The sequence below is a fragment of the Scardinius erythrophthalmus genome (assembly GCF_964197995.2).
Source record: "Scardinius erythrophthalmus genome assembly, chromosome: 8".
Lineage (NCBI taxonomy): Eukaryota > Metazoa > Chordata > Actinopteri > Cypriniformes > Leuciscidae > Scardinius > Scardinius erythrophthalmus.
The window spans coordinates 40,183,271-40,197,036 of NC_138228.1; the positions used below are offsets into that span (position 1 = coordinate 40,183,271).

Consider the following 13,766-nt stretch of genomic DNA (forward strand, 5'->3'; position numbering starts at 1 on the left):
ACAGAAATGTTTTTTTTATTATTATTATTATTATTTTACATATTCACATCTGCCTTGACAGAAACACATATGTCTAAAATCATTTAAAAAATAGTTAACACAAAATGATGTAAGGGTGAACGGTTTTTTAAGATGGTGGTGTTGGAGGGGTCACGACCCGGCGGATTGATATTCTGAAATCTTGACGTACGTTTCTGATGCACTAGTGAAACACTCATAAAGCGCGGGGTTAATGGTGACACAACCCAGTCGCAATAGCTCCAATGAACGTTATTCTCGTAGTTGCGGTGGTTGATAAGGCTTCGGCGCGCCGGTTGCTGGCATAATCGTTGTTCTTTAGTGTTGGAAGTAGTGCGTTGCGGAAGCACGGAACGCTGTGGGAGCGGATGTGATGCGGCAGTTCGCAGGTCGCTCAGCTGATGAAGGTAAAGCTGCTGCTGCTGCACTGTGTCTAACAGCTACTACAACACTGGAACAAATAGGTAATTACAATAACACCAAAAATATACACGTGTATATGTAACTTCAATGTCCGGGGATCGTCTTTCGTCCTATGCGCATCGGAGCCCTTCGTGTGAATCAGCAGCCGTGTAATTTGAGTGAGAAAAGCCAGACGAAAGAAAAAAATGGTTTCCAGTTGTCATCCCTCGAGCCCTTTTCATGTTTCCCTTGTTTGTTTCTGTCTATGTATCAGTGTTATATATTCACTTTTTGGCATTGGTATTATGGTATAGACAATAAGCCACTCGAATCTTTTTTAATAACTTTGGAGAGATATCGCGAGCGAATTGAGACTCGTTTACATCCCCTTTGAAAGAAATATTCGGGACATTATAACCATAAAGATGAGACCTGCATCTGAGTAGCACAATGTATATGACGACTCATTTTCTGGGGATTTTATTAGTTTTTTTTTAAGGGATGGGCCAGTTTAGAGATCTGTTAAGATAAATAACATTCTGGCCCACGAACTAACGTTAGAAGGTAACGAGAAATGATTTCAAGTTTCTCTCTATTTCTCCGTTATTTGTTAGTAATGTCACAAAACGTCTAATTTAAATGAGGAAGTTTCGATGCATCACAAGTGTTGATTTGTCTGTTGTATCCAGTCGTGTTCAGGTGAATGTTGATTAGTGTATCTGGTGATGGTAGTTTGTTTACGTCTTCAGTCACTTTGACCTGATCTTGCCCGCATACACGTCGACAGGAGACCGGCTTTGCTCTTTAGCTTTGCTATATGTAGGCCAAATACTGACAGCAACGGTACAGTCTTCCTCTTTTTAGTGCTATTGTATTGAATGTTCACATTATACTATGATTTTTTGTGGTGATGTAATTAATGCCTGTTATTTGTTGTTAATCGCTTGTCACGCTTCGTCCCTTCAGCAGATTAGCATCGGTTAGCCGTGCTAACAGTTAGCACCAAAGACAGCTTAACACAAAACCGTGCTCTTTTCTTATCCAACGCTTAAAACTAGTTCAAGCTGTTTGTCAGTCTCAAAAATGTGTTCATTTGCGAGTGGCTAGATACGCTGATGGTTTTGAGTGTTTTATTCAACTTAGCATGGCTAGCGTGAGGGCTAGCATTAGCTGATCGTGATTATCACCTGGACTTCGTTAACTTCACTTAAAATCTCTCCCCGTCGTGTGTTATTCACCGTGGTGTTTTACAACAACCGTGGCAACGTAGGTTTGGATGTCCAAGCATTTTTACAGAACCACCGTAGATGTTTTGAATTCGCACAAGCGCCTCTGCAGGGCCACAAAACGCGAGACCGGTGTGTAAGGCCCTGGAGTGCGAAAATCAACTTATCATGCTGTATTTAGTTTATTTATAACTAACTAAGCTCGTGTTTGTTTTTGTGTGGTGAAATTGTGTGTGATTTGGTTGTGTAAGGGCAGTGCGCTGGTCTAGGCTGATTGGAGTTTGTTTCATGGACTGGGCAAAATAAACAAAAGGATCGGCTCAGGCCTGTGCTGAGAACGGCCTTCATAATCATGTCGTATTTTCATGTCAACAGTCCAAATACACACAGCAGCACAATTCCCAGTCAGCAAACTGCGCTTGATCGGATCTAGCGATGGGTTTGTTTCGTTTTTATGGTCGTATGAAGCAATCCAACTGCTAATCGTCGACAACAGTTCACCCTCTCTTTAGGGAAGTAACGTTAGAAGTCTCAGGGTATGTTTGAGCTGTTTGTTAATTGTTTGGCGTTATGGTCGAAATTAGCGCTTTTCATGTTCGGTTCTGTAAATGTTTGTGTTGTATATTTGACGTTTAGTGGTTTGAATGTCGTGGACGTTGCTGAAGTAGCTTTAATGGTGGTGTCGTTGTGAGAAGGAAGGCCTTTAGGCTCGTTTGAACAAAACATAATCATATTTTCTGTCAAATCCATCATATTTGAATGTTAACGGCTGTCTTTAAAAACTTCGCGAGCTGACGACCTAGACACCGTTTTTATGCGTCACGATCTCTTTTCGGACCTTAATTTCGTTTGTATGTGAATATTATTTTATTAAAGAAATTGGTATACTCTGTTTATATTAATGACGCACACTTGAGTGGAACGGTAAACAACACAATTATCTATTATCCTCATATATATATATATATATATATATATATATATATATATATATATATATATATATAGAAAAGCAGCATACTTAATCTGTGGGATGTTTGTACAATGCCTAATTAGTGAACATAATTTGTACCTTTTTCATTTGAGTGAGTAGGAGAGGCACAATTATGGTTGTAATGCATGAAACATACTTAGTTTAAGTTAAAATGTGTTCTTCTATCCCCGTCAGTGTAGCTGAATGTGGTTAGAGCCTCATTTTATAATCTCATCTAAAGTCATATAGGGGTTATATAGAGTGTGATTAAGTATAGCCTATTCATTCAGTATTTCTCATCCTTATATTACAGGCAGTTTTAGTGTTTCTAAAATGTCTTGCATATCAAAGAATGACATTTGACATCAAGTTTTGATTATATTACTGAACAAAATGGCTGCCACCTTAGTCTGCAGTTGTAATTTAATTCATCTCTAATTTTACGTTGTCATCATTTAATGGAATAACACATTTGACTAAAATCAACTTTTTTTTACTCTCCCCCCCTCCCCCTCCTTCCTTCACCCATTATTGTCCACGTTCTTGTCGCCCTAGGCTGCTGGTTGAGGCATTTGCACGCGGCCGGTAAGTTCGCATAGCGCTTGCCGTTACCTTCACGCTAACAAGATGAGTCCAGTGTGGGACAGGTGTGGTGAAGATTGGGGTTAAACAGGAAGTTGACAATCTTGGTTTGACAGTTAAGTTTCTTGACATCCAGAATATATGGCTTGGGAAGGGGAGGGTGTTTCTTACATTATTCAGATTTTTTGTTTTAAGTGTAGCATTTAGATTTGTTGTATGTAGATAACATTTAAGTCGTTCAGTATGAAGATGAACAAGCTTGCTGTGAAGAAAGGATGGTTCTGCCTGAGTTTTAATGGTCTTCCCATTGACTAAAGAAAGCAGTGTACACTATAGGTAATAACCATTTTTAATATATTCAAAATGAGCACCCAGTTAAAGTCAACATAAAATCAAAATTGACCTCATTTCCTTTATACAGTTCCTGGTTTTGTGTAAGGAAACTGTGAATGATTCATCAGAGTGCATTATTTAAAAGAAAAAGTGTTTATCTTTCATTAGAATGTGATGTCCTGCTCCACCTCTGAAACAAATTTCCTTTTTGACTTATTTTTCAAACCCTTTCTAATCTAATCACCTCCGAAACCATTTTCATGATCCAATCAATTCCTAATGGATAAATAGGAAAAGTCTAAATGAAAAGTCAAAGTATTTATTCATTGTGGACACATTGAAGGACAGGACAGTATCTCCTGTATGGCAGGGTTCCTCTTGCTGCTTTATACTGTCTCTCGGCAGGCTTCAGGACCATTTTTAGTTTACTTGAGCTGATCTCGTGTCAGTTATAACTGGGGTGAAGTAATTAAAACCATTAGTTTCTCCTCCCAGCGGTAGTGTCAAGCAAGCAAAATTGTAGGGAGAGTCGTATTTAAGACCACTGAATATTTAGATACAATTAGTGTTTTTGAATAGCAACAGCTTGTTCAGACAGTTTTCCCCTTTTTTGGAAAAATAATAAACAACCCTCTAGGGAGACACAGATTTTTCTATTTTACTCGCCTGACTTTTTACATGGAATGCGAAAAACAATGCAAATGAGTTAATTCTATGTAAATAAAAAATATAATTATTTTCAAACATTATTAAAGACAGTCTGTAAAAAGAACCAATAATCAAACTACAAGCAAGTAGTTTTTCAGGTAGATCTAACAGTAGTTATATACAGTTTACTTACAGAAATTGAATAAAGTCTTGAAATGTAAATTAACACTGCAGTCTTCACTGTATAAACGCAATCTAGATTAATCTTTGTTAAAGTTACAAATGTTATTCAGTCAAGAGCAGTGATAGATTTTTTAGTATTTTCAGTGATAGTCTTTGTTTTTGACTGCTGTTACTTTAAGACATAATGCATGGATCCAATATACTGATACACATGCGTTGTCTTTCTCGACTGTTTACATTCACTTAAGACATTACCGACTGTTTACTAGGATCCTCACCAAGACGGGCATTTTGATATCATTTTGCGTGAAATTGTCCAAGAGAACGCTATTCAGTATTTACATGCTGTCAGATGCGGCTTGCTGTGCGTGCAAGTCCAATGTGTGCGCACAATACTTCACACAGCGTGTGAGTGCCTAATTGATTTTTCACGTCTTCTTGCGCCTGAATGATTAAAATTGGCAAGGCTTAAAAACGTGCAAATTCGAAATTTTCATGTTGATGCAGCACTGGCCCGATCAGGACAGAGCCCGTTCTCCTTATGTGGCATCTCTCTTTCTCTCACATGCACATGTGACAGAGGGCGCTCTGTGCGAATGAATGATTTTAAGAAAAAAATCACGATTCAGCCAAAATTTCATGATAAAATTTATTCCGAAAAAAGCTGAAACCACCCGTACGATAAAAGCATTTACTCTGTACGGCCTTATAATCATGTTAAGAAGTTATATTTCATCCTAACATGACTATAATTCCATTGAAATATGTTGCGTTAATTGTACTAATTCATATATAAAATTATATACAAAAATGATTAAATACAATTACAAATACAAAAAAAGCTGTGAGGTGTCTCTGAATAACGCAGTTATACGCATATGCACAGCTGGCTAATGTGAGGTCTGTAATCTGGGTCTGTATAAAAGGTGTTTATTGTGAGAACTGGGGAGAATGGCACACTTGGCATTGCTCGAGGATCAGGCGCGTCTGCAGACAGCGGCAAGTTTGACGAGAGTGACGAAAGGCTGAAAGGAAAGTGTGTGGAAAGCTTTTATATGGAGATGGTTTGTGCGTATTATATGCAAATGAATAACCGTGTATGCGGCTGCTCATTTAGAATACTCCAAATTCACTAACATCTGAACAAGGTTAAGAACAAATTCATGTGCGTACAAATGTGTTTGTGAATTAGGCGGAGGTTTTTCCTGTGAAGGTCTCCTGTGCGTACAAATAAGAAATAATCCATTCAGTTATTAGTGAATGAGACCCATTTTTTTGTTGCGCATATACGAGGGATTTTCTCTCATTGTACAGGGTTGATGAAACTACCATCAGATGTAACACAGGCCGGTAAAATTCTAAAATGATACAGGAAACCAAAAAAATGGTAATCGTGACGTGTACCACACAAGATGGATGGAATGATTACTTAATTTATTGGTGATCATTACATCATTTTTTGTTACCCGTGGTCTGTTACCGGTACTCTGTTCTTCAACGTGATTGTGTAATAATAGAATAAACAGTAAAGTCCTTGGGGGAAGTTAAGTTTGTTACGTCTGAGTCTCTGGGCCTATTGCTTGTAAAATATTGCCTTTGATTGCACTGCAGTGATTACATGATACCTTCAGCAAGTTAATTGACAGTTTGACAGCAAACTTTGGCAGCCATTTCTCTCTACATTCCTAAATTAGACAACTGGAATGTTTATTTAGGTTATTATGCCTGTCTTGCAGTGTGAGCTTAGTTTGTAGAGTTTTTAAGAAACAAGACAAGAATGTGTGATTGTGATCAATTGTGTGCATTGGCACTTTGAAAATTGTTCAACAGAATTGGACTACCACTAAATTTTCTTTAAGAAATGTTTGTGCTTGCGTATCTGTATGCACTTGTCCATTTGTATGTCTCATTCCTCACCACTTCTGGAAATGAAAAAGGAGAACTTTTTAATTGCCTTAACTTCCACTTAAATTTCTCTCTCCTGCAAGGATCCATTTTTAGTGGCTGGACCATTTTTAAAATGACATTTGCCCTTAGTAAAATGTGTCCAGGCTAAGAGTGTAAATCCCTGCCCCCCATCTTACAACTTCCTACACTAGACAAGTGTTGCAATGTAGGCTTTTATTTTATACCACAAAAGTTCTTCAATAGTCTCATATGAACCTCTAATCAGTAGGGCTGCGCAATAGGGCAAAATTTTCGTGATACAATTTTTTGCATATTATCAGTCTACCACGGTTCGACACTCACTTGCACCGTGGCTCATCTAAAATCTGACGACACATACGAATCTATATGTTAAAAAAAAAGACTGAAGGATTTAGGCTAATGTATGTTTCTGTCGATAGATACGCATTCTGGCTTCCCCTAAACTTTGTTCAATGCGAGTGCCGTATGCTCTATATGACCAGTCATTTACGCTGTCATCACCTAGGGGTTGAAAATGCGCAAGCACAGGAGAGACCTGAACAGCACACATTGCTTGCTATCTGTTTAAACTAAACTCTTTTATGCCTTGCCAATTTAAACATTCGAGCACAAGACAGAGAAAGGTTGTCTTTTTTTTTTTTTAGATAAGTGTTTGTTTGACGCAGTTTTAGTTTTCCTAAATTTCTAAACTTTTAGTTGTACAAATCATCAGATTTAAAATAACATTAAAAATTCATAATATTATGCATTTCCTAAACATGTACTTGCTAATCAAACACTTTGTATGAACAAACTACTAATCTATAAAACACAATCGGTCTTCCGATCTTTTACTATTGTGTTGATATGCGCGAGGGAGAGAGAGCAATACAGCGCTCGTGTTGTTTGAAGGCGGTGAGAGTGCGCGCGCGTGCGCGCTGCCGGGGCTCTCTCTCTGTTTGTTCTTATGCGCCCTGTCCACTGATCTAAATAATTAGTTGTTACGACGACTTATTTGTTCCCTCGTTTTAATAAATCGTGGACACGTTGAACTAATTCCCTCCCTCATTTTGATTTAACGAATTACAACGTGGCCAAAAACAGTTTGATACTATTAGTGAATGCTAAAGACCTATTTTTTGTGAATTGGTGAATATTCAGGTGAATTATTTCGTGGCCACGAATTAATAATAATTATTAAACTCTTTTTCTTACCTGTGAAGATAGCTCTTCAGTGAAGGCCGACTATTCTCGTATAGCTTTTTATTCCTTTTTTTGTGTGAATTGGTGAATATTCAGGTGAATTGTTTCATGGCCACGAATGAATAATACCTCAGCACGTTTTACAAGACCCTTCTCGATCGCAGCGGCAACGAGCACTTTGATCACTTGATTTAAGAAACAAAACATTTCAGTGCAGATCGCCTAAAAAAAAAACGAACGAAATGAATGCTCTGCTAGTTAACTGGAGATGTTTTGTTTATTTGTATTGGTATTCGTGCCGCGAGATTATTCAAAAGTGGTGGGGACAATATCGACCTTAGAAAATAGTGGTGGGGACATGTCCCACCCGCAAATTACGCCTATCTCGGGGTTGCGGCGCGCACACTATGGTTAACAGAGTATTAACCGCTAAGGGCCTGGGTTAACGGTTAATGAAAAACTTGAAAACGTGCAGCCCTACTTTGAAGTGCTGGAAAAAGTGTGTAGCACTTGGAAAGCCCTCGAAAAGTGCTTGAATTTCACTTTAAAAAGATTGTATGAACCCTGAGATGAATAATGTAAAAAAAATAAAGACTATTTCTGCCACAATACCACAGTTACAATTAGCGTTACTTAGTGCTGCACGATTAATCGTATCGCAATCGCGATGTCAAGCCTACGCGATTATATGACGCAAAATGCTGCGATTTTATATTAAATAAACAAATTAGTGCTGTTAACGCACTTATTAATGCAAATGCTTTTAAACCATTCATGCGCGATAAGACATAAAAGAACGAGCCACCTGTGAATGTCCTCCTGACACACACACACACAGTTAGACGCGCGCCAGTATCAAGTTCTCTTTCGCGGTAGAACGAACACACGTATGCCAAAATGAACGCGCTGCCTGTAATGTCCTGACTGTGACAGACAGAAAGACTCGCGCTAATATCGTGCGTGCGCACAAAACAGCAACAGTTCTCTTTCGAGCTTGAACGAACAATAACACACACAATTATGCCAAAATGTCTTTTTGTCGAGTGTCTTCATAACATAAGAGTAGTCTTATGATGAACATGAAGAGTTGTGATGACTCGTGAAAGAATGAGGCGCGTGTGAGATCCGCGTCTCTGACAGCGGCTGGTCTTAAAGGGACAGTACACAGTAGCCACTATTATTATTATTATTAATTTTCTTTACCCCTGACATGTATGGTTATATGTACTCTTGTCAATTATGTTTTGTTCTAGTTAAAATGCAATAAAAAAAAATAAATCTGTCGCTAAAGTTAATCAAAGAACAAAGGGAACAGAGAAAAACACTCACTGCTCTTGACTAAAGAACTTTTTTCTTTAGGCTGATTATCACTAATCTGTGTGTGCATTTATTTTCCTTGAGAACCAAGCAAGTTGACTCATGAAACCATTTGTTTATTATGTCGCATATCGCAATCGTAATTGCAATATTGACCTCAATTATCGCAATATGACATTTTCCCCAAATCGTGCAGCCCTAGCGTTACTACATTAAATCTATGGTTAATGCTGATGATTTGTGGATTCAAAAAACCTTTTAAAACTTGTTTGTTCATGGCACAACGTTTCTCCTGGTTTCCATGTCAGTGTTGTTTGATCTGATACCTGTATTTTATAACAGAGAATTCTGTGCTGAATTTTGATACTTCCCATTAGTTCTCGCAGCGATTCTGTGGTGAATTCAAATGCTTTGAACACTTACTGGATCTCCTAGCACAGTGAAGTAATGGTGTCTTGAGGTCGCCCGCGTGTAAACCTGTTCTAAGCTTGTGCTGCACTATTATTGCTCCGAGCTGGTAAACGGTCCACGCAGCATTAAACGATTAACGTGGTTTCATTCCACTTTCATTTTGTTAACCATTTGATTAGACCGTTAGATTTAACGTTTGATTAAATGTTTGGAAAAATAATCATTAGTTCCAGCCCTCAGTAAATTCTCACTTTTCCTCCAAACATTTCATATTGTAGATGTTGGTGTGCTTCTGCTAAAAGTGATCATTTAATTCCATTTGAATGTCAATCATGAAAATATCCGGTTATGTATAGCTTGTAAAAGATTTTCGTAGCAGCACTTGTCAAAATCAACACCCACAGATTTCCGCTCAAAGCTCAGCAGGGTTTCTGGTGTATAAAACACCCGTCATTCACAAAATTATATACCCCATTGCTTGAGTATTTTTTTTATTTTTTATTATTGTATTAGAATTTTGACAGCGTTTTGAATAACTGTTTCTTAGCATTGCTTCTGAGAATTACACTTTCATTTTCTTACACCAGTTATGCATAATGAACAGTGTGTACATTTTTAAACTGTGTCCTCAGATAAAGGTTAGAAACAGATTTCGCTTTGCATATCAGCACCTTTATCATACAAGCAGCTTGCCAGCTTTTCTGGTGGTTTGTATGCATAACAGTTTAAGTTTTGATTTGACAACCCTAGAAAAATATGATGTTTTGATGTTTTATTGAGTTCGTTCAAACTCATCATTTGTAAATAGACTAATTTCAACACATTCCACCATATAAAATTGTTGGGGGCTTCAAATGAAGCTATGTTTTAAATAACTTTTGATTAAAAGTAACACCATTACTCTGATGTGGAGTCTCATTTTGAAATTTTATGGCTCATGGTTTTCATTTGCAAAACTTAGCCAGCATTATATAGCCTTTGTGTGGTGAAATTGATTGGTTTTATGTTCTAGCATGTTCTTAGGGTGTTGCTATAGATGGGTTGTGAATTATGATTTATAATAACAGTTCCTATTAGAGCTACACTATTAGCCGTTAAAAGATCGCAAACTCGATTCAAATACCACACAATCTAATTCTTAATGACAACGATTCCACTGTCTATTACGCCTGTTTCACATTGCAAGCGTCAGTGGAGTGTGAACAGCACGTATTTTTTGTTGCCTATGTTAATGAATGAGAGGGTCGGCCCGGCCGTCTTGCTCCGCTGACACTTGCGATGTGAAACTGTTTTTAAACCAAAGATTTTAGGAGTTCTGTGGTTAACCTTTGAAAGTACGATCATCACACTACAGCTCTCAAATCTGCGTTTGTGCTGCCGTTGATCCGGAGAGGGCAGCTGCCATGACAAAGTGGTTGTCATCTCATGGCAGTATTTTAAGTTTTGGCGAATTGGTGGCTAATTTATGAATTTGTACAATCTCAATCGTACTTTTTCATACGAACTGCTTACACCCCAGTGACAGATGTGTCTGTAATACTCATTGAGGTTGGGGATTCCCAAACTTTTTTGTCAGCTTAACCTCTTTTTTTTATTTTTTATAACTTTTATCAAGTGCAAGAGACAGACATAAAGTGCATACTGGAATACAATGTCTTTTTCTTTTTTATGAACTTAAATGAACAACACCCCGCCTCCCTCTCCCCTCCCTCCCCAGACCTATATTCCACTTAAACATAAAACAAAACAAAAAAAAAACCTATGTACTCAACCATACATACATTTATATACACCTATACTTACACGGTAATAAAAAAAAACAAATAAAAAAAACAATGTAAGGTGCTAGTGCTAATCATTAGGCCCTAACTGTACAAAGTAAATATCAATCAATTGCTGCTTACTCCTCAGTCATCAACAGCTTAACCTCTTTGACATAAAATATTGAGTTTAAGTAAATATTAAGCAAGATTAAGAAAATATTTGAATAATTTAAAGTGCCCCATTATGCTTTTTCGAAGATTACATTTCATGCAGGGTGTAATATAGCTGTTTGTGAATTTAAAAGTTCTAAAGATCAAAGTGCATGGCAAATACATATATTGTCTCCTAAAAGAAAGAATTGATTCTGTTTCGTTTCCAACACGTGCTGTAAGCAGTAGACCAATTACAACAGACTGGGCCATCTGACCATACAGAGCAGAATAGTCTCTCGGAAAGGAGGGGTTTAGAGAGAGTGGATCCTTGATCAAGCCCTTTCAGACACTGAGAAAAGAGGTGATGCTGCAATGTATGTTATGAGAAAATGAAAGTGTTTTTTGACCTTGGATGCATTAAACCTATTGTAGGAGACCTCAAAAATAAAATTAATATTAGGAACCTTTAATGTAGCATAATAGGGGCACTTTAAAAACACGTTGCAGTTATGAGACAGACAAGCTTTTCTTAGTGTTTTATTTTAAAATTATCTATAGTATTGGATGGACAACTTGGCCAAAAAAATTCTACTCAGCATATTGTCATATATTAGCCTGACGTCGTCATACCCAGATTCTAGTCTAGCGTGTTTCAACCGAACCAGGAAAGAAAATGCCTCTGCACTCAATTGGATAGACCTACAACCAATCAGAGCAACGGAGTAAGTGTGACGTATGTTCTTCATTCATCTTTCCGAGCGACAAATGCCTTGATCGCGGCTCTCTGTTCCTCTTTTAAAATTAATGCGCTGTCGTTATCTTCTATAGCAGACGCGATGGCGGAATCTACACGTTTCATAAACAAAGTTCGGGAGGAGCACGTTCAAATAATCAATCCAATCAACTTGTCATCAAACAATTACCATGTGTACCCTATCTGCATGAGAGGAAGCATATATTTATTTACTCTGTCAACTCACCCAACATTCCTTGACAGTTTTCAGCATCCCTGCACTCACTCTTGGCTTGTTCTTCCACAGCCTGGAATACGGGGGGAGTAGTTTGGGTTCGGGCCGAATACCGATCCCGGAGCCTCTCCTCGGACAGCACGCCAAATATGTATTTATTCGATCTGACTTATTTGTAAGTGTGAACTCGTGAAATCTCAATTCTCCAGCGGCAGTCATCTTTGTTGTAAACGAATTCAACCCAAGCGCTCTTTGGTGACGTGGATGGTTGTTACTGTTGATCATCTGTTCATCATCGTATAAAGCCCGCCATGACAATTGATTGGTCCGAACAGCTCTGGTTCGAGCATTATTGCTCCACAACAGATCAAGTCCAGACCGAACTTCCCGACCTAAAAATGTTGTGGGCGGGGCTAAGTTCGAATTAATAAGCATTTAATCTCTGAAATGCTGAAAACGTCTCTTAAATTGCTGCTGCTGCAACATCCAGAAAAAAAGAACAAAAGTCATGTTGGAATGGAAGCTAGTGCGTGCCAGGGCCAGTCGTGTTTCCACTGTCACTTCCGGGTCTTGATCGGGGCCTAATCTGGGCTTCCTCTGGGCCAAAGGCCAGGGGGTTTTGGCCCGCGGAATACCTTGGTCCAAAACGGGCCAGCTGGGGCTTGAGGAGTGGTCATGAACAAAGGCGGAGTTTATCTGAGTCAGGAGAGCTACTCATTTCCCATGTTTTCATAATAGCAAATTTAAAGGCTACTTATGTTAACCACTGCGTTAAATATACACATTTATGGAAAATACCAGACTGCTTGAAGAACTTAAGTTAATCATGTATGATTTTAATTGTGTGTGTATATATGTACTCCGGTTAAATCATATTCTCCTGTAAATCTCACCTCCTGTGTTCTGACTGAAAGGATAGAGACGGGAGAGACCGCTCAAAGTCAGACTTCCTCAGATCGCATCATTTCGTGAAAAATTTATAGATCTTTTTAAATCCGAGATCTGAGGCTATTGCCCCTGCCTGGCACGTTGTTAGCCCTGGCTTGCACTTGCTCGACAGTGGAAAAGCTGATAATGAGGCCACTCTCTGCTGCCAACAGAAATAGACTATATGCTTTTATAAAAGTTAAAGTGTCCCTATTATGCTATTTTAAAGTTTCCTAATTTTGTTTTGGTGGTCTCCATGCATCAAAGGTAAAAAAGCAAAGGTTCATTTTCTCATAATATACATTGCACATCACCACATTTTTCAATGATTTGCAAACGACTCATCGGGTGAATCAGTCTCTAAGTCCCTCCTTTCCGCGAGCCTACTCTGCTCTGATTGGCCGGATGGCTCAGTCTGTTAGGATTGGTCTACCGCTTACAGCGCTTGTCAGAAGCAAAACGCCCATTACCTTAACTGAACTTCAGCTCTGGAGGCTTCCTCAGTCCTCCTGCGATTGTACACATTTTAGAGACCATAAAGATGACGTCGATTTTACCATATCAATCTGAGCGCGAGTCCAATGAAGAAAAACTGGAAGAATTGGCCTAGTTATTCAACCGAAACCTCTAGAGATGTTCCGATACCCTTTTTCCCTCCCCGATACCGATTCCGATACCTGGACTCAGGGTATCGGCCGATACCGAGTACTGATCCGATACCTGGGTGTGTATCTATACAGCTGCAATTACT

General features: G+C 38.5%; 1 protein-coding gene across 5 annotated transcripts in view; it reads left to right on the forward strand.

Annotated features, from left to right (window-relative positions):
• Positions 1 to 322: 322 nt before the first annotated feature.
• The window catches only part of trip12 (thyroid hormone receptor interactor 12), a 72,013-nt gene continuing 58,569 nt past the window's right edge, over positions 323 to 13,766 (forward strand). For 4 of the 5 annotated variants that reach the window (XM_081372248.1, XM_081372249.1, XM_081372250.1 and 1 more), the window contains exon 1: positions 323 to 482. The gene's annotated coding sequence lies outside the window, so the exon portion shown is untranslated. The remainder of the gene's footprint in view (positions 483 to 13,766) is intronic. The other variant, XM_081372252.1, reaches the window with a different exon arrangement.